The following is a 26,967-nucleotide window of genomic DNA, read 5'->3' as shown; positions in this document are numbered from 1 at the left end:
GCTCTAATGGCGAGAGTTGCAGAGGTGTATACTTTTTTACCCCATCTGTCTAAAGCTCGGGAATCCCTGTCCCAAGGGGTGGGATTCTTAGCTGTAGTTGCTTTTATTCACTTAGGTCCTTGGGAGATGACCTCTGGGTCAGCAAGAAGATTTTTGAAAATAAATTTGAGAGAGTCAGGGACTCTGAAGTACCTGTCTGGTTTCCTTGGAGCAGGGGGTAAAATAGCAGGAGTTAGATTGGATTCCATGAAGACATCAACCACAACATCCAGAACAGGATGGATGGCTAAGAGTCTGTGCTTTGGTAAATCTAAAGATTCCCTGAGTCTCTTTTTAGACTGAGGATAATCCTGGCATTCCCAGTGGAAATGCGCTCTCAAAGTATGTTGAGTTTCACCAAAAGAAATATCCTCTGGAGAGGAAACAGAAGGAATGGATTCCTCTACATCTGAATCCTCATAGGCAGATAAAGGCATGTTTTCAAATTCAGAAACCACAGAATCGTTGAACTCTTGGTCAGTTAAAGCTGCTGGGGACAGGTCTCTTTCTTTTAGCAGGGGAAGGCTAGCCTCCGCTAATCAGCATGATCAGGTCTTCTGCCATTTTAAGCATTTGAGACTGTAGCAAGAAAGCAGGCGCTTGAGTTTTGGTTACTCTTGGCCTGAGAAACTCGGTAGTTTTAAAAAGAACTGAAGACGCGAAAGTAGTAGTCGGTTTGTGTCGAATATTGGTAATGCAAAGAACTTCTTCACAAGCCGGTGCCTGCACAGTGGCACTGGACCCCTCCAAGGTAGAGACATTCACAGGTTCCGTAGTCAAAGAAGTGTCTCACGGCATACCGGACTCCAAACGAGTCTCGGTAGTGGCCTGTGAATCCATCGAAGCGGGCATCAGGGGCTGCGAAAGCACCTCACCGAGTACTGGCGACTAGCTTAACAGAAGCGTCATCAGCAGTTTTGGACCTGTGCAGTCTGTCTCTGTCTTTATCCTTAAGTTTTTTCAGAAGATCGATAGTCGGATGGCTTACCGAAGCCATTTCGGAATACAGAGATCAAGAACGAAAGTATTTAGCTACATTAAGGGCCTGATGACGAATAGTTCGGGCATTGAACAAAGCACAAAACCAACAACGAGGTATGTCGTGGTCTGGGCCTAAACAGGTGACGCAGTAAGAATGGAAATCTCGGTGTGGTATTTGCTTTTCACAGGCGAGACAGCTGTTAACTTTTTCTGACATCAGTTAGAGCCAGAAAAAAGGATCCCCAACAGGGTACTTAGCTTTAGAAGACTTCAGGATGATTCAATTTCGGAAACGAAAACTCGGGTAGTGGCCAATCGGCACTCGTGCGAACTGCTTCTGCTTCGGGCTCCTCGGCAAGAAATACTAATGTAATGGTGTCAGCTGCCTGCTTTTACACCCCTGACGACCTCACTTCAGTCCTGAAGCGACAGCAACCGACGCAGAAATACTAAGTCTCTGGTATTCGGGCAGACTGAGGGCTACTTGCAGGCAGATAACCCAAGTGTGATGACTGCAACAGTGAAACAAGAACATCATGTCCAGAAGCCAAGGAGCGCAGGTGCAAGAGTAGGAGGGGGAAGGTGGTGGGGGGAGGAATACTGCAACATGGAAGATAAGGACATCTATGGTTATGGTAAGATTTTACACAACTTTCCTATATCTTTCTATTCCAATGTTGCAGTATTCTACTTGTGGGTGAGTATCAAAGTTCACTGTTGACTGGGAGGTGGCCTGGAAGAGGACTCCAGGAATCCATGCAGGATAGCCCTGGCAAACCCTGCCCTGGCCTTGGAGATATGGTCCAATTTGTAGTGTCTGGTGAAGGTGTGTACAGAGCACCAGGTAGCTGCCTCCAGAATGGAATTAGTGTCTAGGCCTTTAAAGAAGGCTCCAGAAGAGGCCATAGCTCTTGTGGAATGTTCCCTGACATTGCCTAGCAAGGTCTTCCCATGGTGTGAGCAGCAAAAGAAAATAGACCTGGAAAGCCAGGATGAAAGTGTCTGCTTGCCCACCGCTTTCCCCAGAGCCCTGGTGTAAAGGGAGACAAACAGTTGGTCTGATCTGCGAAAAGGGCTTGTTTTATGCAAATAAAATCTGAGCTGTCTGTGCATGGCTAGGGAATGAAGGACTCTCATTCTCTCCCTGTGGGTTAGGGAAGAAGGTATGCAGGTGGATGGCCTGATTCAAGGAAAGGTCGTTCACCGCCTTGGGAGTGAAGGAAGGGTTTGCCCTAAGGGTGACCTTGTCCATATGAAAAACCAGAAAAGATGGTGTAGCCATAAGGGCTTGAAGCTCTGAGACCCTTCTGGCTGAGGTCAAAGCTACTAGCAGTACAGTTTTCTATGTGCAAAACTTTATGGGGACCTTGGCAGCTGGTTCAAAGGGCGTCACAATGAGTTTCTGTAACACATAATTAAGATCCCAAGGAGGGGGAGAAGGTTTCCTGGGCAGTCTTAGGTGCAGAACACCCTTGAGGAAAAGTTTAGCTGAGTCTGGATGCCAGCGGAGGGTCCATAGACAGGCAGGCAGAGATGGCAGACAGGTGTGCCTTTAGAGAGGAGTAGGACAAACCTAACCATAAGAGTTCACACAGGTAAGACATAATCAGGGGAATATCGCTGTCCAGCGGAACCATCTGTCTTTTAAAACACCACACAGAAAACCTTTTCCATTTGGAGATATAGGATTTTCTATCCTTGTGTTGGGTATCCTGGCCTCCTGCAGGACTGAAAACATGTCCTCATTGTACAGGTGTCTGAAGGGGATCAGAATCCTATCCGCCACAGGGTGAAGTGCAGAGACTGCCACTGTGGGTGCATCTATGTCCCCCTGTGTTGTGTGAGTAGGTCCATTGAGGGGGGGAACTTGTGGTGATTGCCCTTGGACAGATGAAGAAGTAGAGGGAAACCAGTGCTGCCTTGGCCAGTAGGGAGTCACAAGCAAGATTTTTGGTGAGTCCTGCTGGATTTTCAGTAGAAAGTACAGTTTTGTACCTACCATAAATGTAGATGTCCGAACAGGATAGCATCTGCAGTCATAACAAATGGGGTTGTCCTGTCGTCAGGCAGCCCTTCGGTCGGCCGGATTCCAAAGTCTGGGTCCGGCTTCGGCTGATGTCGCACTTCACCCGACGTCATCTCTGCTGGTCTTCGGGTATAAAGGCATCAGACGATGCCATTTTCCTCAGTGTTTCTTGCCCAGATGCCAGTTGCCCTCTTGGAAAGCTAAATTTTGGATAAATGCCAATGTTTCCAAAAAAAGTAGAAGGCAAACACAAAAAATAAGCATGTATGTACATATATACAAACAAATACACCATAAGAGACTCCCGCCCAGCTAGCTATTTGGAGGGTAAATACCCTAGGAGTACCACAGAGGGGAAGGAGGGTGGGTAATCCTGACTGCAGATACTATCCTGTTCGGACATCTACATTTATGGTAGGTACAAAACTGTACTATGTCCTTCAAGGATGCATCTGCAGTCATAACAAATGGGTAGAATACCACAGCCAAACAGGGGGAGGAGGTAATAATAAGATTATGGTGTAGTTAGGATCCCTTGCAGTACAGCAGTGGCAAACCCTGCTCGGGATCTAGAGTATAGAGGTAAATTATAATGCTTGGCAAATGTATGCACGGAGGTCCAAGTAGCCGCCTCAATAATGTCCTTGGTTGCCACTCCTCGTAAGAAAGCTGTGGTAGTGGCTGTAGCCCTTGTAGAATGAGGTCTTATGTTCTGTGGAATTGGTTTTCCATGGTAGGAGTAACAGAATCTTATGCAATTTCCTATCCATTTGGAGATTGTCTGTTTGGAAATTGCTTTTCCTTCCCTTCCTGTTGCATAGGCTACTAAAAGCTGGTCAGTTTTTCTGTAACCTTTGGTTCTGTCCAGGTAGTAGCGTAACTGTCTATTGTACATCCAAGGTATGGAGCAGTCTTTCCCCCCTGTTCTGTGGATTGGGAAAAAAGGTAGGTAGGTGGATTGCCTGGTTTAAAGACACTCTGGATACCACCTTAGGCATAAATGTAGGAATAGTTCTCATGGTCACCCTATCTTGATGGAAGATTAGGAAGGGTTGTACTGCCATTAAGGCCTGTAGTTCCGAAACCCTCCTTGCTGAAGTAATTGCCAGTAGGAAAGCAGTTTTCCATGATAGGTGTTGAAGATCTGCTGTTGCTGCTGGTTCAAATAGAGGGAGTGTCAATTTTTCTAGCACAAAATTCAAGTCCCATGCTGGTAATGGTGGTTTCCTAGGAGGTTTTACATTCTTGATCCCTCTGAGGAACTGCCTGAGTAGAGGATGCGAAAAGACAGGTGGATCGAAGCTGTATTCTGCTGAAATAGCTGATGCATGTATCTTGATGGAGGAATAGGACAGGCCTGTATGTAGAAGCTCTGCCAAGTACTCCAGGATGTTAGCAATATCTATGTTCGACACATCTTTTCCTCTTTCAGTACTCCAAATGACAAACCTTTTCCATTTTCCTGCATAGTTCCTTCTTGTTGAAGGTCTGCGGGCTTCAAGGATAATGTATTTAACCCTTTGGGATAGGTCTGGGTTAGTTGCTGCTATGTGGTGTTCCAGGCAGTCAGTTGCAAGGTTTTTAGGTTTGGGTGCATGATTTTGCAGTTGTTCTGAGTTAACATCAAAGGTATCAGGGGTATTGACCACATTCTCCCCCGAGACAAGCTCCTCAGCAATGGATACCAGTGTTGTCTTGGCCAATTCGGAGCTATCAGGATTATCCTTGGGCGTTCCTCTTTGATTTTCAGTAGTACCTTGTGCATCAAAGGAAGAGGTGGAAATGCATATGCTGTCAGGCCTTTCCAACTGAAGGATAGAGAGTCCACCTTCCATGCAAGTGGGTGGTATGTCCTTGTGCAGAATTTTTTGAGCTGGTGATTGAGTGGGGATGCGAATAGGTCTATTTGTGGCATTCCCCATTTCTTTGTGATGGCCTTGAAGATGTCCGGGTGTAGCATCCATTCGTGAGCATCCGAGGTGGTTCTGCTTAACATATCTGCTAGGGTGTTTTCTTTTCCCGGCACAAATATTGCCTGTAACTGGATGTTGTAGCTCAGAGCCATATTCCAAAGGTCCAGAGTCATTCTGCATAGGGGTATGAATGAGTGCCTCCCTGTTTGTTGATGTACCACATGACTGTGGTGTTGTCTGTCCTTATCATTAAATGGCCTTCTTTGAGGAATGGTCTGAATTTCTGGATTGCTAGTTTTACTGCCAGCATTTCTTTTGGTTTATGTGCAGGTGCAGCTGGTCTTGAGTCCACAATCCTTGTATGCATTTGTCCAACATGTGCGCCCCCCAGCCTAGGTCTGAGGCGTCCGTTGTGATGGTTTGGCTTGCTTGAAAGTTGTGGAAGGGTAAGCCTGGGTTTGACTGGCATGCTTGAGCCCACCATAGGAACTCCTGTTTCAGGCATGGGATTAGTGGGATTTCGGTTTCTAAGCTGTGCCTGTGTTGAGACCATAAATTCTTTAGGTACCACTGTAGCTTTCTCATATGCAGTCTGGCATGTGGGACCAAGATTATGCATGATGCCATGAAGCCCAAGGCCTGCAGTACTTTTCTTGCTGTTAGTTTGTTCTGCTTTGTTAATGCCAAGAAGTAAAGGGAGTTGTTTTTGTTTTTCTGCAGTTAGGAATGCCATTTGTTTTACTGTGTCCAATTCCGCACCCAAGAATGTTCTTGTTTGGGATTGTATCAGTCTTGACTTTTGTAAATTGACTGTGTATCCCAGGGCTTGTAGTAAGCAAATGACTCTTTGTAAATCTGTTGTCAGCTTGCTTTTGTTGTCCGCTTGTAACAGGCAGTCGTCCAGGTATGGATAAATTTGGAATCCCTGTAGCCTGCAGTGAGCGATTACTGATGCCAGGCATTTTGTGAATACTCTGGGCGCAGTAGATAAGCCAAAGGGCAATGCTGAGAATTGATAATGCTCTGATCCTGCAAGAAATCTGAGGTATCTTCTGCAATTTGGTCGTATGGGGACGTGCAGGTATGCCTCCTTGAGATCTAGAGTTACCAGCCAACACTCCTTGCCCAGCATGGGAAGAAGTTGCTGTAGGGTCAGCATTTTGAATTTTGGGACAATGATGTATGTGTTTAAGGCGGACAGGTCGAGAATAGGTCTCCAACTTTTCTCTTTTCTTGGTACTAGGAAGAGTCTGGAGTAGAATCCTTTGCCCTGTTCTGTTATTGGTACTCTTTCCACAGCTCTTATCTTTGTTAATTCCGCTATCTGCTTTAGAGCTTCTGTTTTTTGATTTGGAGGTAGGTTTGGCATTCCTCTTTTTACTGGTAAGGTGTGGAAGTGGAACCTGTAGCCTTGGTCTATGGTTTGCAAAATCCACTTGTCTTTTGTGATATAGTGCCAATTTTTTGAAAATAAGGCTAACTTTCCGCCTAAAGGTGCTGCTATTTGCTCCCTGGTAGGCGGTGTCAGAGCCAAGTCACTGTGATTGTCCTGTTGCAGTGGCAGTGGTTGTGTCTGTGCCTCGGTTATTGCCTTGCCACTGCCGTCCTCTGTAGGCACCTCCCCTGGATTGATTTCTGCCTCTAGAGCGTCTATTCCTGCCTCTTTGAGATTTTGAGGAGTCTGGAAAGGACCAATTTTTGGCAGGCCAGTTCCTGCTAAACCTTGGGGGCTGAACCTGTAAGAAATCCTTAACTGTTTGTACAGATTTTGCCTTCTCTTCCATTTTCTTCATTACTTGCTGAGCAGGTGTACCAAATAGACTGGCCTTATCCATAGGAGCATCTAACAGCTTTGCTTTAACATGATCCGGCAAGACCTGTTCTTTCAACCATGCATGCCTTCTTATCACTGTGCCAGTCATGGCTGATCTAAATGAAGCCTCCAGTGCATCATAGCCACATTTTAAAGAATGGTTACTAACCTGTTGGATATTATTCACCATTTCTAAAACATATTTCTTATCTAAGGAGTCATCAGAGGACAGCTTCTTAGTTAACTGATCAAGCATAAACTCTTGGTATTGGATCATATGAAACTGACAGTTTAAAGCTCTAGCTGAGAGAGTAGCAGAGGTGTAAACTTTTTTCCCCCATCTCTCTAAGGACCTGGATTCCCTTTCAGAAGGAATAGGGTTCTTTGCTGAGGTCGAGGCTACTGCCTTAGGCCCCTGGGATATAGTCTCAGGATCTGCAAGTGGGGCCTTGTATAGGTGGTGATGAGTGTCTGGCACCCTGTAAAATCTATCTGGTTTGACAGGGGCTGGAGGTAAAGTATCAGGAGCAGTGCAAACATCATTAAATGCATCATCCACAACAGGCAGTACTGGAGGTATAGCTAAGGGCCTATGTTGTGGTAAGTGCAGAAAAGTCCTAAGCCTTTATCTTGAATCTGAGTAATCTTGTCCCTGCCATTGGAATTGTTCTCTCATGGCATGTAAGGTTTCCCCAAAGGAAAATTCCTCTGGTGGAGAGGCAGATGGAATGGATTCTTCAGCATCTGAATCTTCATAAGTAGAAAAAGGAGCCTCTGGCTGGTCTGTAATGTCTGAGTCATCCGCAGAATCATCAGAGGACACTGGCTCGGGGGGCTCTGCTCTAGATCTCTTTTCTGGGGGCTAAGGGGCCCTGTCTGGGTGAGATTGGGATCCCCTAATTAAGGATATTAAATCCTCTGCCAGAGTAAGCATTTGTGAACTAGAAGTGGGCCTGTGTGAGGGGGGCTTAACAGGCACTGTTTTAACAGTTTTGGCTGCTTTAGCCCTGGCAAAGGCCTTAATAGACATGGCTGCAGGAGGCCTAGCAGCACCACGTGCTGGGGTAGAGACATCCAAAGGGATGGTGTCTGATAAATCACTAGGAACCACAGTAGTAGGCAAAACTTCCAGGGCCGATTCAACTAAGGTAGCAGGAGCCTCAGTAGTAGTCATGGATTCGGCTGAAGATTGACCGGTTTTCTCGGTTTCGGCCGAAACCGAGACACTCGCGGCTTGCTTAACCGTGGTTTCTGCCGAAACCGCGGACCGCGAGTGTCGGTCTTTTTCTTTGCGTTTTTTAACAATTTGGGTAGCCGGAGGATCCGACGGCATAATGTACGCAAAATCTGAGCGGAAAAACTGTTCAGCAAACTCCGACCGACGTCTAAGCGTTTGTCGGTTGAAGGAAGCACAGGCCGAACAGGCTGCTACGTCGTGGTCTGGGCCTAAGCAAGGCAGGCAGTAAGAGTGGAAATCTTTATGAGGTATTTGTTTCCCACAAGTTAAACAGTTATTGACTTTTTCTGACATCGGCTGAGGCAAGAAAGAGTCTCCAACGGGGTACTTAGCTTTTTAGAAGTCTTCGAAGTAGTATTCGGTAGTAGTAATCTCTGGATCTGACCGACCGGCACTTGCGAACAGCTTCTGCTTCGGGCGCCACGCGGCAAGAAAGACTGAGGAAAATGGCGTCGGCTGATGCCTTTATACCCGAAGACCAGCAGAGATGACGTCGGGTGAAGTGCGACATCAGCCGAAGCCGGACCCAGACTTTGGAATCCGGCCGACCGAAGGACTGCCTGACGACAGGACAACCCCATTTGTTATGACTGCAGATGCATCCTTGAAGGACATCTCTGAATTAATGAGAAGGAGGGAATGCATACAAGTCTCTCCCCTTCCATGATATTGTGAAGGCATCTGTTTGTAATCCCTTCTGGTCGTGTGTCCCGGAGCAATAGCTCTGCAGTAGTCTGTTTGTGGAGGAGGTGAACAGGTCTATCTGTGGAATACCCCACCTATGGACCAGATTTAGAAACGCATCTCTTGACAGCATCCATTCGTGGCTGTCTGATTTAGTTCTGCTTAGTGAATCTGCATGTGAGTTGTGATGAGACGGGATATAGGCTGCCTGGAGGGCGATTCCCTGAGAGGTAGCCAGCTCGGATACCTGTAGCGCTAGTCTGCATAGGAGGTAGGACTTGGTCCCTCCTTGCTTACTGAGGTACCACATGACTGTGGTGTTGTCTGTGAAGATCTTTAGGAGGCCATGTCAGAGGTAGGGTTGGAAGGCCTGCAGGTCAAGGAGAATTGCTCTCATTTCCCTGACATTTACATGCTCTTGTTTGTGTCTGTCTGTTCACAAACATTGCACTATCCCTGGACCTAGAGGTGCCCCCAGCCCAGATCTGAGGCATCCGTGTGCATGGTCTGGGAAGAGGGAGGCATTTGTAGGGGTAATCCCGGATTCTGGGCTACCTGAGCTAGCCACCAATTCAGTTCTTGGTGGATAAAGGGGAAGAGTGGGACCCTGAACTCGATGGGGTGGGAGTGCTGGGTCCACACTGAGTGAAGGTACCACTGAAATTTCATGTGTAACCTCGCTAGGGGTAGCATGGGGATAGTGGCTGCCATGTACCCCAGTAGTCTCAGGAATTGTCTCGCAGACAGTTCTGATGAATGAAGGGCAGAGAGAAGGTGGTGGGAAGGAGATATCACCTTTTCCCCTGGAAGGGAGGCCATCATAATGTCTGTCTTGATTCTGCATCCCAAGAAGACAATGTCCTGTGCCGGATCGAGTTGGGATTTTGGGAAATTTATCAGGAACCCTAGAGACTGCAGAAGGAGCAGGAGGTCTTTCATGTAACGAAAGAGGGTTTCTCTGTCTGCTGCCTGAACTAAGAGGTTGTCTAGGTACGGGAATATCTGTATTCCTTTGGTCCTGCAGTAGGCAATCACTTGAGCCAGGCATTTTGTGAATATCCTTGAGGCAGTGGAGAGCCCAAAAGGCAAGGCACAGAACTGAAAGTGAGAAGAGCCTGCTAGGAATCCGAGATAGTTCCTGAATGCAGGCTCTATGGGGATGTGGAGATAGGTCTCCTTTATGTCCTGGGTTGCCATGAATGCCTGAGGAAGAAAAAAGGAAAGAGTGTGGGTACAGTGAGCGTCCTGAAGGAGGGGACCTTTAAGAACAGGTTGAGGCGGTAGAGGTCCGAAATCGGTCTCTATGGTCCTTCCTTCCTGGGGACCAGAAATATTCTGGAATAGAATCCATCCTCTTGAGAATGAGGGGGTACTGATTCTATGGTGCCTTGAAGCAGCAGATTGTTTAAGACCTGATAGAGAAGGGGCAGTTGGGATGCAGGTGATAGTGGCATGGCCAGTCTTGGAGGAGGAGAGAGCTAAGTCATAAAGTAACCCTCCACAGGATGGACAAAACCCACTTGTCTGATGTAACAAAAAAACACGTAGGGAAACAGTGAGTGAGGTGGGTGGACAGAGGAAGGGAGGGAGGTGAGGGGGAAGGAGTTGTGGCATGCAGTCAGACACTGCCTGCCCTGTCAGGAAAGGGAGGCCTCTGGCTAGTGGGCTGAGGTGTCCTGGGCTGAGTGGACTGTCTTCGGGGGGGGGGGTCTTCTAGACCTGGTAGGGGCTGAAGGCCTGGAGGTCTTTCTTATAAACTGAGTTTTTGCCAGACAGTTCCTCTGGAGCTTAGAGACAGGAAAGACTAGGAGATGCTTGAGGGCCTGTAGTTCCTTCCCTTTTTGTTGCAAAGGCTTAAAAAGTCAGCCAATTTAGCACCAAAGAGGGCTGAGTGGTCCAAAGGGGTGTCCAGGAGCTTAGCTCTGAAGTCATCAGGGAGGGGCTGCAGGTGCAGCCAGGAGTATCTCCTTAACACTGATGTTGATGAGCTGACCTGGCTGAGGCTTCAGCTGCATCGTATCCACACCTAAGGGAAAGCTTGTTCACCTGAGAGATCAGCCCTAGCAAGGAGGACAGGGATGCTTTAGCAGCACAGTCAGGGATGTCATTCAACTCCTTGGAGGCTTTGTTCAGCAGAGCAAGAGAGTATTTAGCCATGTGAGATTGGTAATTTGTGGCCCTAAAAGCTAGGGTGGCAGAGGTGTAAATCTTCTTTCCCCACCTCTCCATAGCCTTGCTGTCCTTATCTGCAGGGAGGGTGGTAGGAAGGAGCTTGGAAGCCCTGTCAGTGGAAATGGAGATAGTGGCAGGGTCTGCCGGAGGGCACTTGAGCAAGAATTTGTCAGAGTCAGGGACCCTGTATAATCTATCCACCCTGTGAGGACCAGGTAAGTTAGGAATCTGGATTAGTGGATGCCGCAGCAAGTGCATCCAGAAAGGCAGGTTGAACAGGTGGAGTAGGCGAAGGGTTGGGAGAATCCATCTGTATGAGATCATAAAATCTCTTTTGTTGCTCAGTCATGTCTGAGTATTCCCACTTGAAGTGGTCTCTCATCAAGTAAACAGTGTCAATGAAGGTTAAGTCTTCCACTGGGGAATCAGGTTCTGCAGAGGTTTCCTCAGGAGATCCATACCACAGGGGGGATGAGATCTGGGAAGAGTAAGCCAGGGAGTCCTCTGAGAAGTCAGACAACTCCTCCTCTTCTGGCTGACTCACAGTCCTTTCAGGGATTGAAGGTCTGTGAGTTAGAAGAGGTGGAACAGCAGGAGCAGCTTCAATGGAAGGCCTAAGGGCCATGATGGCACTGTATAAACGTTGGCTTTTGTTTCATTTTAGAAGGCCTAGCAGGTGACTGGCTGAGGGTAGGCCTAGGGGCAATCGGTGGGACGGCTGAGACAGAGTCCGAAGCACCCATCGAAGGCACTGGTTTCCCCTCGCATCTGTAACAGGCGCCAGTACGTCTTCCCCGGACGTGTTATCCACTCTAGATTGTGCGGCCTCCAGTAAGGTACCCGCTGCATGTGGCGGATGCCAGATCCTCAACCAAACTGACAGCTACAGGCTGAGGAGTGGCAGAGGGAGGCGCAGTGGAACTAGTACGCCGCATAGACTTAGCCCTCTTCCTTGGCGGTTCAGACGGGGTGTTTGAGCCGGTCTCCATACCACAATTATAAGAACTGCGTCATCTGCAAGTCGTTCATCCCAAAGACCCTTCGTCGCCATTTACAGGCTCTTAATTTGTACCTCGAGAATCAGTGTTGAAGACAGACTGCACTAGGTTCCCTACCCAAACAGAAAAGATACTGGTCGTGGGTGCCTTTATGGGGAATCTGTCAACCACAGTTGCACTTACCAGACATGAATACACTATAAACTATACAAAAAAGGACTGAAAGAATCCCCAACGGGGTACTTTGATTTGATTCAGATCAGTCGTCCGCGAGTAGCAGGAACACCTGGCGTACAGCTGGCAGCTGAAAGGTTCTGAGGGCTGGTGCGTGTAGACGTCACCTTTATGGCCCACGTTCCTGCCTCCAAGTCAGATGTCCGACGCACCAAGAGGGACTGAAAATCTTTGGAAACCTGGCCTGAGAACTTGACTGGAAGAAGGGTAAACCCACTAGTAGAATACTGCAACACAGGAAAAGGAGGACGTCCACAGTTTCTTACTACTCCTCTGATTTTTAGAAAGGATTGATGGGGTGTAGAAAACTTGATCCCGACCACAGAGAGTCTTTCCTTCCTGCTTGCTATGGGTTAAGATCTGTTTGACAGATGGACCAGACAAAGCTGACCCATCAAAAGGGGCATTAGTAAAGGATGCCTTAAAGGGTTCTGTAAACCTGCAAAAGTGAAGCCAGGTGTGACACCTGATAGCAATGCCCATGCCCGCCACTTGAGAGATGGCCTCCATCTCATTGGAGATCAACCTCATTGAGGTGTTGGTCAGGCAAGTCCGAGTGGACAGCTTGGGAGAGACCAATTTGAGACTCTCCAGAGGCAGCAACTCAGAAAGGGAAGTGGGGAACTCCGATACCAAATCCCTTTGCAGCCAGATAAAGTGTGCCATATAAAGTACAGTTTTGTACCTACCATAAATGTAGATGTCCGATAGGCATACATCTGCTGTCCTTACAAATGGGTTGTCCTGTCGTCAGGCAGCCCTTCGGTCGGCCGGATTCCAAAGTCTGGGTCTGGCCTCGGCTGGTGTCGCACTTCACCCGACGTCATAGCTGCAGTTCTTCGGGTATAAAGGCATCAGCCGACGCCATTTTCCTCAGTGTTTCTTGCCCCAGATGCCAGGTGCCCTCTAGGAAGGCTAAATTTGGATAAATGCAAATGTTTCCAAATAGTAGAGAGCAAACAAAAAATAAGCATGTATGTACATATATACAAACAAATACACCATAATAGATTCCCCCAGCTAGCTACAAGATGGGCAAATACCCTAGGAGTACCACAGAGGGAAGGAGGGTGGGTAATCCTGACTGCAGATGCATGCCTATCGGACATCTACATTTATGGTAGGTACAAAACTGTACTATGTCCTTCAAGGATGCATCTGCAGTCCTTACAAATGGGTAAAATACCATAGCCAAACTGGGGGAGGAGGAGAAATAAGATTATGGTGTAGTTAAGATCCCTTGCAAAACAGCAGTGGCAAAACCTGCTCGGGATCTGGAGTATAAAGGTAGATTATAATGCTTGGCAAATGTATGCACGGAGCTCCAAGTAGCAGCCTCTAAAATGTCTTTGGTAGCCACTCCTCGTAGGAAAGCTGTGGTAGTGGCTGTTGCCCTCGTAAAGTGAGGCCTGATGTTTTCTGGAGTTTTCTTCCCATGGTAGGAGTAACAAAATCTAATGCAATTTCCTATCCACTTAGAGATTGTCTGTTTTGAAATTGCTTTTCCCTCCATTCCTGATGCATATGCTACCAGTAGTTGGTCAGTTTTTCTATTGCCCTTGGTCCTGTCCAGGTAGTAGCGTAGTTGTCTATGTACATCCAAGGTATGCAACAGTCTTTCCCCCCTGTTCTGTGGGTTGGGGAAGAATGTAGGTAGATGGATAGCTTGATTTAAAGATACCCTGGAGACCACCTTTGGCATAAAAGTAGGATTTGTTCTCAAGGATACTCTATCTTGATGGAAGATCAGGAAGGGCTGTACTGCCATTAATGCCTGTAGCTCAGATACCCTTCTTGCTGAAGTGATTGCAAGCAGGAAAGCAGTTTTCCATGATAAGTATTGTAAGTCTGCTGTTGCTGCTGGTTCGAAAGGGGGGAGTGTCAATTTTTCTAGCACAAAGTTCAAGTCCCACGCTGGCAATGGTGGCTTCCTAGGTGGTTTTACATTTTTAATTCCTCTCAGAAACTGCCTGAGCAGAGGATGTGAGAAGACTGGAGGATCCAAATTGTATTCTGCTGAAATAGCTGATGCATGAATCTTAATGGAAGAATAGGACAGGCCGTTGTGGAAGAGCTCTGCCAAGTATTCCAGGATGTTGGCTATGTTTACCAGTGACACATTTTCTCCCTTTGCAGCACTCCAAATGTGATATCTTTTCCATTTTGCTGAATAATTTTTCTTGTTGAGGGTCTGAGCCTCCAAGATAATGTCTTTAACCCTTTGGGATAAATTTGGGTTATTTGGTCTTATGCAATGTTCCAGGCAGTCAGCTGCAGTGTTTTCAGGTTTGGATGCAGGGTGTTGTAGTTGTTCTGTGTTAACAATAAGGGAACTAGAGGTAGAGTCCATATTTGTTCCCGAGACATGCTCCTCAGTAATGGGTACCAATGTTGCCTTGGCCAGTCTGGAGCTATCAGGATGATCCTTGGACGGTCCTCTGATCTTCAATAGCACCTTGTGCATCAAAGGAAGTGGTGGGAATGCATATGCTGTCAGGTTTTTCCAACTGAAAGATAGGGAGTCCACTTTCCAAGCTAGTGGGTGGTACGTCCTTGTGCAGAATTTCTTCAGTTGGTGATTGCGTGGGGATGCAAATAAGTCTATTTCTGGTAGTCCCCACTTTCTTGTAATGGTTTTGAAGATGTCCGGATGCAGCATCCATTCGTGGGCATCCGTGGTAGTTCTGCTTAGTATGTCTGCTAGAATGTTTTCTTTTCCTGGCACAAAAATTGCTTGTAATTGAATGTTGAAGCTCAGGGCCACATTCCAGAGGTCCATTGCCATCCGGCATAGAGGGTACGAATGTGTGCCTCCCTGTTTGTTGATGTACCACATAACTGTGGTGTTGTCTGTCCTTATCAACAGTTGACCTTGACGAAGAAATGGTCTGAATGTCTGAATTGCCAGTTTTACTGCCAACATTTCCTTTTGATTTATGTGTAGGTGCAGCTGGTCTTGAGTCCATAAGCCTTGTATGCACTTGTTCAGCATGTGTGCCCCCCAACCGAGGTCTGAGGCGTCCGTTGTGATTGTCTGGCTTGGTTGAGTGCTGTGGAAGGGCAGCCCCTTGTTTGATTGACAGGCCTGAGCCCACCATTGGAATTCTTGTTTCAGGCATGGGATTATTGGAATTTGAGTTTCTAGGCTGTGCTTGTGCTGAGACCATAAATTCCTTAGGTACCACTGTAACTTCCTCATATGCAGTCTGGCATGTGGAACCAATATTATGCAGGATGCCATGAAACCCAAGGCTTGCAGGACTTTTCTTGCTGTTAGCTGGTTTTGTTTTGTTAATGCCAAGAAGTAGAGAGGGAGTTGCTCCTGTTTTCTACTGTTAGGAATGCCATTTGTTTTGATGTGTCCAGCTCTGCACCCAAAAAGTTATCCTTTGGGATGGTATCAGCCTTGACTTTTTTATATTGACTGTGTATCCCAGGGCTTGCAGTAGATAAATGACCCTTTTCAAGTCTTCTGTTAACTTGTTTTTGTTGTCCGCTTGTAACAGGCAGTCGTCCAGGTAAGGGTAGATTTGGATTCCTTGAAGCCTGCAATGAGCAATTACTGATGCCAGGCATTTCGTGAACACTCTGGGCGCAGTAGATAAGCCAAAGGGCAATGCTGAGAATTGATAATGCTCTGATCCTGCAAGAAATCTGACGTATCTTCTGCAATTTGGTCGTATGGGGACATGCAGGTATGCCTCCTTGAGATCTAGAGTTACCAGCCAAGACTCCTTGCCCAACATGGGAAGAAGCTGCTGTAGGGTCAGCATTTTGAATTTTGGGACAATGAGAAATGTGTTTAAAGTGGACAGGTCGAGAATAGGTCTCCATTGGTTTTCTTTTCTTGGTACCAGGAAGAGTCTGGAGTAAAATCCCTGTCTTTGCTCCATAGATGGTACCTTTTCTACAGCTCTCATCCTTAGTAAGTGAGTTATTTGTTTTAGAGCTTCTGCCTTTTGATTTGGAGGTAGGTTTGGCATTCCTCTCTTCCTTGGTAGAGTATGGAAGTGAAACCTGTAACCTTGGTCTATTGTCTGCAAAATCCACTTGTCTCCTGTGATGTAGTGCCAGTTTACTGAAAATAAGGCTAGCTTCCCGCCTAAGGGTGCTTCTAGTTGTTCCCTGGTAGGCGGCGCCAGAGCCAAGTCACTGTGATTGTCCTGTAGTAGTGGTGGTGGCTGTATCTGTGGCTGTACCTCGCTGGTTGTTACCCTGCCACTGGCGTCCCCTGTAGGCACCTCTGGATTGACTTCTGCCTCTTGAGCGCCTATTCCTGCCTCTCTGAGCTCTGGAGGTGTCTGGAAAGGACCAATTCTTGGAGGGCCCATTCCTGCTAAACCTTGGAGGTTGGACCTGTAAGAAATCTTTTACTGTCTGGACAGATTTTGCCTTCTCTTCCATCTTCTTCAGCACCTGTTGTGCAGGAGAGCCAAACAAATTGATCTTGTCCATGGGAGCATCTAGTAGTTTTGATTTGACATGATCTGGTAAGGCCTGCTCTTTTAACCATGCATGTCTTCTGATAACTGTGCCAGTCATGGCTGATCTAAAGGAAGCCTCCAGTGCATCATAGCCGCATTTTAAGGAATGGTTACTGACTTGGTTACGGACTTGCTGAATGTTATGTACCATTTCCTGAACAGATTTTTTGTCTAATGGTTCATCCGAGGACAGCTTTTTGGTTAACTGGTCTAACATAAATTCTTGATACTGGATCATGTGGAATTGACAGTTCAAGGCCCTAGCTGAAAGAGTAGCAGAAGTGTAAACTTTTTTACCCCATCTCTCTAAGGACCTGGATTCCCTTTCAGAGGGGAGAGGGTTTTTGGCAGAGGTAGCTGCTACAGCCTTAGGTCCCTGGGAGATAGTCTCGGGATCTGCAAAAGGAGCCTTATACAAATGATAATGCGTGTCCGGGACCCTGTAGTACCTATCGGGCTTAGCAGGGGCCGGAGGTAGTGAATCAGGAGCAGTACAAGCATCATTAAATGCATCATCCACAACAGAGAGAACTGGAGGGATGGCTAAAGGCCTATGTTGTGGTAAATGCAGAAAAGTTCTAAGCCTTTTTCTAGAGTCTGAAAAATCCTGGCCCTGCCACTGAAATTGTTCCCTCATAGCATGCAAGGTTTCCCCAAAGGAAAATTCCTCAGGCGGAGAGGCAGAAGGAATGGACTCTTCAGCATCAGAGTCTTCATAAGGGGAGAAAGGGCCCTCTGGAGGGTTTGTATTTTCTGAATAATCAGAGGAGCCATCTGTAGAAACTGGCTCAGGGGGCTCTGCTCTAGGCCTCTTCTCTGGAGGTGGGTGAGAGGCCCTGTCTGGGTGAGGTTGGGATCCCCGGATCAAAGAAATGAGATCCTCTGCTAGACTAAGCATTTGTGAACTAGAGCTAGGCCTGTGAGAGGGGGTCTTAGCAGGCACAGATTTAGTAGATTTAGCTGCTTTAGCCCTGGCAAAGGCCTTAACAGACATGGTTGCAGGTGGCCTAGCAGCTCCACGTGCAGGGGTTGAAATATCCAAGGGAATAGTGTCAGATAATTCCTGTTTAACTGCAAGAGCAGGTGGGATTTCAGAAGCCGATTCCACCAGGTTGGAAGAGGCCTCAGTAGGAGGTAAGTTTTCGGCTGAAGGAAGAACCGCTTGCTCGGTTTCAGCCGAAACCAAGACACTCGCGGTTGGCTTAACCACGGTTTCGGCCGAAACCACGGACCGCGAGTGTCGGTCCTTTTCCTTGCGCTTTTTAGATATTTGTGAAGTCGGAGGATCCGACGGCATAATGTAAGCAAAATCGGAGCCGAAAAACTCCTCAGCAAATTCAGACCGACGTCTAAGCGTCCGTCGATTAAAAGAAGCACAGGCTAGACAGGCTGCTACGTCGTGGTCTGGGCCTAAACAAGGTAAGCAGTACGAGTGGAAATCTCTATGAGGTATTTGTTTCCCACAAGTTAAACAGTTATTCACTTTTTCTGACATCGGCTGAGGCAAGAGAGAGTCCCCAACGGGGTACTTAGCTTTTTAGAAGTCTTCGGTAGTAGAAGAAGTATTCGGTAGTAGCAATCTCTGGTTCTGACCGACCGGCACTTGCGAACAGCTTCTGCTTCGGGCGCCACGCGGCAAGAAAGACTGAGGAAAATGGCGTCAGCTGACGCCTTTATACCCGAAGAACTGCAGCTATGACGTCGGGTGAAGTGCGACACCAGCCGAGGCCAGACCCAGACTTTGGAATCCGGCCGACCAAAGGGCTGCCTGACGACAGGACAACCCATTTGTAAGGACTGCAGATGCATCCTTGAAGGACATCTAGTTGTTTTCAGTCCGAATGTAGCTGAGGCAAACACGCACTTCCCAAAATGGTCAATCCCCCCGAGACTCCCTATTCGGGGGATGGACCATGGAGCTCTGCTCAGTAAGCTCCTTTTTAGTAGCTGCAGCCACCAAAATAGCATCAACTGGGATGCCCTTACTCCAAAAAGCTTTGTCCTTGGGGGGACTTAGAAACTTGTACGTCTTCTGGGGAACTGGTTCCACTGTGTCCGGCTCCTTCCACGCCCTGCCTGAGATGAGTTGGACGAGCTCATCTGCAGGGGGAGACACCCAGGTAGAAGATGGGCCCATCCCAAAGGCCTTCAAAAAAACAGATTCCTCAGAAGATGGGGATAGGGTAGACCAACCGCCTCTCTTCTTAAGGATTTCGAGGATATCCCCCAAAGGACACTTCCTTAGATGGAAGCCTAGGGGACCCGTCTCCTTCTTCAAAATCTGTGTCAATGAGACTCTCTAGGGGAGTCCAAGTGCCTCCTCCTGCACATCCTCTTCCAAGAGGGCTCCTCCACGGTGGGAACTGGGGGGGGCCTCTGAAGAGGGAGGCACCCCAGGGGGGGGTATAATGCCCGTCAGAAGACTCTCATGAGAGGGCTGACCCTGGAGGGATGATGAGGTCTCCCCACCCAATGTTGGGCGGGACTGGAGAGGACCTAGAGCAGAGGGAGAGGCAGCTACCCAGCTGGAGACTGTCATCTCTATGACCTGGAAGGCAGATGGACCGGACAAAGCCCCCTCCTCCTCTCCCACAGCCACAGCTGCCACCTGGTACAGAAGGGGGAACCCCGAAGCAGCACTGATGTCTCAGGACAATATCAGCCTGGAGCTGTCCAGCACAGAGGACCCCAGAAGGAGGGAATGGTCCAAAATCTCTGTGCCCGACCCCACTCCCTGGGAACCCACACCGACCTTGCGGGGCCGAGGTGCAGCTAGCTCTGAGGGCACCGGAACTAAGCCCGCCAAGGACCCTGACAGTGTAGGAAGGGAAGATATACCTGACACCATTGGCCTCTCACTGGGAATGCACTGATCCTGGAGGTCCAATCCGGATGGGTTGCTGAGGACAGAGTCGTCCGGTGGATGGAGAAGATTCCCCTAGGCAAGCAAGCAGGGGATGGCAACAAGCCCAACTTGATTTGGGGTTTGAGAAAGCACCTCATCATCCTATCCATGTCTGAGGGGAGCAGACTCCTGGTAGATCAGAAAGAGACTGAGGAATGGCCCAACCTAGCTGAGGGCCTACAGTCTTGAAAGGAGACCTACTTTAATGCCTAGGATCCGATCTCTTGGATCTGAAAGGGGAGCTGTCAATAACGACTGAATCTGACAAAACCATCGAATCAGAGGGTCTGCTTGGATCTGAGGAAGTGGATGGCGCCACAAATGGATCTGACGGGTGGGTTGGGTAGGATCCAAAGACCTCCGAGGATCCGAGGTCTCGGATCCCACAGAGGGAGTCAGGGCTCTCGGAGTAGAAGAGCCCGGATTCAAAGCAAAGGTGGCTGGACTAGGATCCGGGAAACTACAATCAAAGAACCTCAGCTTTTTGGTGGGAGAATCCCTAGAGGAAGAAGACTTCCTTTTGGGATCCAAGGAGGGCTTTGAAGGGAAACCAGAGACCAAAAGACCCCCTTTTGGCAAGCCCTTTCAGCAGCAGCTTGTTCCTGCATTCCAGGAGAGCCCTGGGGTTGAATCCTGCACAAATGTCGCATTCAACCTCCAGATGTAGCTCTCCCAGACAATAAACACACTCCTCATGCGTATCGGAATTGGGGATTTTCCAACCGCATGAGGAGCACCTTTTAAACCCTGTGTGCTTTTCAGACATCACACACACAAGTACACACCAAACACCCGCACACAGCAAAACACAAAGGGGGGGGGGACAAGGAGAAAAAGGGAAGAAAGAGCTAGAAAAACTACCCAAGGGACCCAGGAACAGAAAAGGGTGGGAGCCCAGGGAAGGGGACCAAAAGAATAGCCTAAAGCACTACCGGGAGGGGAAGAAACTAATCAGTACACAGCGGAAGGAAGATACGTTAGAAAGGAGAAAAAAAACTGGGGAAAGAAAAGAGAGAAAAAAGTACTTATCTATAACTGAAGACTTGAACTGCAGGAAGCATGTCCAAATACTTCCACCATATAATATTATTAATTTCGTTTCTCATTTGTCATTCAATTACTTCTTTCACTTTCTTACCCCACTGTCAAGAGTGTTTACTGAAAGGAACATAGTCTGCAGTTAAAAAAGAAAATGGGACTTCATTAGACAGCGTGCAGTATAGTGTACCCCCTTCAATTAGATATATATACTTTTATTCTTATTTAAAGTTTGAGATATATAACACATTGTTACATTTATATTCATCAACCAACCCCATGTGCAAAAGTGGGGAAAAAGGTGTACAGGATGGATGGATGGGTAAACTGTTTCTTTGGTACTTCCAAATCAATATCATTCAAAATGCATCTCACACTGTGGTTGTATCACAACCTTTTTCCATATAAACAGCTCTGTCCTCAGTCAATGCTTCCAATGTTTTTCATTGTGTTGCTCACCAGACCAGAGCAGTAGGAAACCCCAAACTCATGCCATCACTATACAAGCAGTGATGACGCGGTCTACAGAGTGTTCCAAGAGGTCATGGAAAATGGCTTTCTTTTTAAAAGGGAGAGCACAAAATTTAGGAAACACTTTTTTTAGAGCAACCAGCACACTGGGGAAAAAGAAATTGGACCATCAAAAAAGCCATCAATCTGGACGTTTATTGTTAAGTGCAAGCATCTGTACAAGATCTTTAAACCAACAGGACAGTCCAAGAGGAAACCATTCCTAGCATAAAATAAACTTTTATAGCACAAAACATGCAATGAAAGGTTTTTCCCAGTGGGGAATTTATATGTCCAGCCTTAAAAGGAATGTAAGCCTAACATCACTTCCACAATGCCCGCTGAGGCAGAACACTTCAGTGGTAAGAAAGCTCTGGGGTTTCAGCACCCAAACTAACTCTTTTAGGGCTCTGCTCAAACTAATGGCAGCTTGGGTGCATGAAAGTTGCCCTTAAGCTTTGAAAGCTGGCCTGTGGTCATCTCCTAGGCAAGCATACAACATACGTAGCTTAGGCTACTGCAACAGTGATCTAAAGTGTTGAACATCTAGGGATAAGGCTTGGCAACAAAGTCAAAAGGACAGGTCCCCAACGAAGAAACTTTCAAGCCTACCACAAAATACAAAACTTAAGCCGAAGACAATTCAAAGATAAAATACTTATTATGCCAACCTACAATAATCCCATCTAAAGAACTCTAAAGACTTCTGTGCTACTATTAACCAGTATTATGAAACAGGGCAAAAAACCTGAGCTAACCCTACCTCCCCCACACGCATCTGACATGCTTACAAATTTAATGAATATTTTATAGCCACTGCTGTTTATAGGTTATAGGTGTTTATTGGGCTAACAACCACAAGGGTCTTTCAAAGCCTAGCCATGTACCCCAAATCGCTGACAAGTTTTGATACCCATGACAAGTGTAAGCATGGGTCTGGGAGATGAACCATTTACAGGTTGCCTGTATTCATTGGAGTCATACATGCTATTTCTGACCACCACACTTATTCAACAACAAATACCCCAATCACCACAGTAAACCAAACTTTCTCCTAAACCTATACCCCCCCCTACTACTATGAAAAAACACCATCTCAGGCTAAAAACCCATCACATCAACAGCCACTCAGTTGTATACATTAAAACAGATGCCAATGCACTATCCTACCCAGCATCAATACTTGACAAAAGATACAAGAAACTTATGCAACCTTGCTATGTGAAAAATCCTACACAGTGTCCCTACACAAAAGGTACTTCCCTACTGAGCTGCTGAATTAAAGACCTAGTGTTACACTTCCACTCTTTTCAGAGTTCTAGAAAAAATGTAGTTTCTCTTATTCAACAGTCTTTCCTTCCTACTCATAGTGCTGGGACAGTCCTGCTATAATTTTTAAACTTAATTTACAAAAACAAAATGAAGGAAAGTAAGTTTATTCCCTGTCATCGGGCTCTCACAAGGAATACTCTGATCTTGATGTTCCAAACACAGATGGATCGGAAGAGGAAAGTGGAGTCTTGTGAATGGAAGGTCCCCTGGGCATCTGAGCTGGAGATGACGACAAGCCCAACTCAATTTGGGCTTTGAGGAAACGTCATCATCCTGTCTACATCTGTGGGTAGCAAGCTTCTGGAGAAAGTACAGTTGTGTACCTACCATAAACGTAGATGTTAGAGTGTATTCACTGTTGCAGTCATTACAATTGGGTTATCCTGCTGGCAGGCTACCCGCAGTCGGCCCGAGTTCCAAAGTCTAGGTCAGACGTCAGAGCGCCAGGGGTATAAAAGATGCAGCCGACGCCATTTTCTTCAGTTTTTCTTGCCCCAGATGTCAGGTGCCCCTAAAATGGTAGGCTAAATTATGCTAATAAGCATGCATATACAAAAATCAACTTTTTCTTCATCTACAAGCAAATACACCACATAGGTTGTATAGAATAGAGAAGTACAGATAAGTCCCAGCAAGGTAAAAAGGGGGATGGTGGGAGGGTAATCTGGACTGCAACAGTGAATACACTCGAACATCTACATTTATGGCAGGTACACAACTGTACTCTGTTCATCATGTTTCACTGTTGCAGTCATTACAACTGGGTTGAATCCCAAAGCTAAGGTTGGGAGGCTGGTGCTAAATAGGATTAGGAGAGGCTATCAGGCCCTGCAGAACTGCAGTGGCAAAGCCTGCCCTGGACATAGAGTAGAGAGGTAAGTGATGGTGCTTTGTAAAAGTATGCACTGAACTCCAAGTTGCAGCCTCTAAGATGTCTTTGGTTGGTACTCCTCTGAGGAAGGCTGCTGAAGTGGCTGCTGCTCTGGTTGAATGTGGCCTAATGCCCTTAGGCACTGACTTGCCATGCTGTGAATAGCAGAAACGAATGCAGTGGCCTATCCACTTTGAATATTTCTCGGAGGTACAGGCCAACACGGAAGGACTGTGGCTGACCAAGTTCGCAGATGACTGCAAACTGGGCGCCATAATCGACTCTCCAGCCGACACAAGCATCCTCCAAAAGGGCCTCGTAGAAACAGACAACTGGTGCCAGAGCCATAGCCTCAAGCTAAATGCCAAAAAGTGTATAGTCATCCCCTTTGGCAAAAACAAAGTGCCCACAAATTACCACATAGGTGGTAATCCATTAAGTACAGAAGAAGTAATTAGGGACCTGGGGAACCAAGTTGATAGCAATCTCTCATTTGACAACCACGTGGCCAAAGTGGTTAGAAAAACATTTTATATAGCCCACCTAATCATGAAGGGATTCACATCTAGATTAGGGGAGGTCATTGTGCCTCTTTACTCATCCCTCATCAGGCCCATAATTGAGTACAACGCCCCTTTTGGGATGTACCTTACCAAACACCTGCAGCAACTGGAAAGACCCCAAAAGTACCTCACCAAGAGGATCAAAGGGCTCAAACAGATGCCATATGCTGCCCGGTTAAAGAAACTCCAGCTCTACTCAGTGGCATACCGCCTGCTCAGAGGTGACCTGTGCCTGACGATAAGGCCATGTCCAACCCGAATTAAGGGACATGCTGCACCTCAAAAATCCAAATCCCATCGAGCTACACGCCGAGAGACTTGAACCTCAGCACTGAAATAAATAGGACATGCTGGAGGGACAGATTCATAACCCAGAGGCTCCCTTCACTCAGGAATAAAATCCCAGTCCAGGTTAGGCAGAGTCCCTCATTGACTCTTTTCAAGAGGAATCTTGATGAGTGGATGGGAGATCGTAGGTTTACCCCGGGTATCACTTCTGTGTCACTGTTAGACAGAGGCACAGTATACTAACCTCGAAAAAGGGCATAGCAAAATTAATTTAAAATGGGTGGCGAAAGCCAAACATACTCTGGCTAGGCTTATAAATGCCCTAGGGCAGATAGGCTTTCCTTGCGATGCTACTAGAAGTTGTTCCGTCTTTCTGAAAACTTTGGTTCTGTCCAAGCAGAAAGCGTAGCTGCCTGGGAATGTCCAAAGAATGCAGAAGTCTCTCACCCTTATTCTGTGGGTTTGGATAAAAAGTAGGCAAATTAATTGTTTGGTCAAGGGCCACACTGGACACTACCTTAGGCATAAATGTCGGGTGTGTCCTCGGAGAAACCCTGTCAGGATGGAAAATGATAAAAGGTTCCACAGCCATGAGTGCCTGTAACTCTGAGACTCGTCTAGCGGAGGTAATTGCTAGGAGCAGAGCTGTTTTCCAGGATAATAATTTTATATCAGCTGCAGAGGCTGGCTCAAACGGAGGCAGTGTGAGTTTTTCCAAGACATAGTTGAGGTCCCATGCAGGTACAGGTGCTCTCCTTGGAGGTCTTATGTTTTTGGCCCCTCTGAGGTAATGCCTTAGTAATGGATGAGAAAAAATAGGTGGTTCTGTATTGTAATGAGCTGAAATGGCAGAGGCAAGAATTTTAATCGATGAAAAGGTAAGGCCTTTATCCAGCATCTCAGTTAAGTATTACAAAATCTGAGGAATATTTGGAACAGTCGTGTCAATACCTTGTGCCTGGTTCCAAGAACAGAATCTCTTCCATTTTTCTGCATAAGATTTGCTGGTGCTAGGCCTCCGGGCCTCCAAAATAACATCCATCACTGCTTTAGAGAGAGGTGCGTCTTGAATGGCTACATTATTCGCCATGCTGTCAGCTTTAAGGTCCTGAGTTGGCTGTGCAGTATCATACTGTTTTGTTGGGTCAATAAGTGAGGAATTGAGGTAATGTCCAAGCTGGGCATTGAGACGAGCTCTTTAGGATTGGGTACCAGTGCTGGCAGGGCCAGTCTGGGGCAATCAGTATAATTTTTGGCTTCTCTTGTCTGACCTTGAGGAGTACCTTGGGAAGGAGAGGCAGAGGAGGAAAGGCATATACTGTTAGGCTTTTCCAGCTGAAAGATACAGCACCCACTTTCCATGCTTGCTTGTGATAAGTCCTTGTGCAGAATCTCTGTAGTTGGCAGTTGGGAGGGGAGGCAAATAGGTTTATGTCCGGGCACCCCCAGTTCCTTGTTATCATGCTGAAGACTTGTGGATCCAATTTTCACTCGTGGGGATCCATTATGTTTCTGCTTGGTTCGTCTGCCAGAGTATTTATCCTTCCTGGCAGGAATTGTGCTTGCAGATGTACTTGGTAAGTCAGTGCTGTGTCCCACAAGTTCATGGCTAGTCTGCAGAGGGGGTAGGAATGCATGCCTCCCTGCTTGTTTATGTACCACATGACTGTAGTATTGGCCATCTTTATCAGTAGTTGTCCTGGATGAAGTATATCCTTGAAGGCTGTCAGGGCATTCTGAACAGTTAGCATCTCTTTTTGATTGATATGTAGATGCATTTGACTTGCAGACCATCTGCCCTGAATAAATCTTCCTGCCATATGGGCCCCCCAGGCATAATCTGATGCATCTGTTGTCAATGTCTGCCTGGCTGTGGGTAAGGTGAATGGCTGTCCGGTGTTGAGGTGACAGGCTTTTGCCCACCATCGAAACTCCTGTTGCAGGCAGGGAATGAGGGAAATTATTGTTTCCAGGCTGTGGCAATGTCGAGTCCAAACACTTTTTAGATACCATTGAAGTTTCCTCATATGCAGTCTTGCATATGGAATTAGTAGTATACAGGATGCCATGAAGCCCAAGGCCTGCAGAATTTTTCTTGCAGATAACTGGGCCTTTGAGGCCAACATTTTGAAATAAGTAGTCAGTTATCTATTTGCCTGGCGTGAGATAAGCCATCTGGGCAGTTGTGTTTAAGCTTGCACCCAGGAATACTATCTCTTGAGAGGGTACGAGTTTTGATTTCTTTTCGTTTACTGTGTACCCTAGACCTGTTAGTAATCTTTTTACAAATGCCAGATGCTGTAGTATGATGTCCTTGTTCTCTGCTTGAATAAGGCAGTCGTCCAAGTAAGGATATATCTGTATTCCTCTTTGTCTGCAAAAAGCAATTACTAGTGCCAGGCATTTTGTGAAGACCCTGGGTGCAGTAGATAAGCCAAAGGGCAGTGCAGAGAATTGGTAGAGCATTGAGTCAGCTATAAATCCGACATATCTTCTGCATGATTGTCTGAGTGGGACATGCAGGTATGTCTCTTTTAGGTCTAAAGTCACAAGCCAAGCTTTCTTGCCCAGCATGGGCAGAAGCTGCTGCAGAGTTAACATTTTGAATTTTGGAATATCCAGGTATGTGTTAAGGATAGACAGGTCCAGTATTGGTCTCCAGGCTTTGTCCTTTCTGGGTACCAAGAATAGCCTTGAGTAAAATCCTTGTCTCTGCTCTTGCTGTGGTACTTGCTGAATGGTTCTCATGTCCATGAGAGATAAAACTTGTTTTTGTGCATCTGCCCATTGATTCCGTGGCAGGTTTGGCATACCGTTTGGCGTTGGCAGGGTGTGAAAGTGGAACCTGTAGCACTGAGATACAATATTTAAGACCCATT

The 26,967-nt window shown here is 46.9% G+C and overlaps 1 protein-coding gene across 1 annotated transcript in view; it reads right to left on the bottom strand.

Annotated features, from left to right (window-relative positions):
• Positions 1-26,967, bottom strand: part of LOC122816509 (CREB binding protein) — a gene marked incomplete in the record, with an annotated part of 4,149,155 nt that overhangs the window by 3,694,409 nt on the left and 427,779 nt on the right.

The sequence above is a fragment of the Protopterus annectens genome, chromosome 12.part0 (assembly GCF_019279795.1).
Source record: "Protopterus annectens isolate FY-2018-M chromosome 12.part0, PAN1.0, whole genome shotgun sequence".
Taxonomy (NCBI): domain Eukaryota; kingdom Metazoa; phylum Chordata; order Ceratodontiformes; family Protopteridae; genus Protopterus; species Protopterus annectens.
This window is presented reverse-complemented; position numbering and strand designations above follow the sequence as displayed.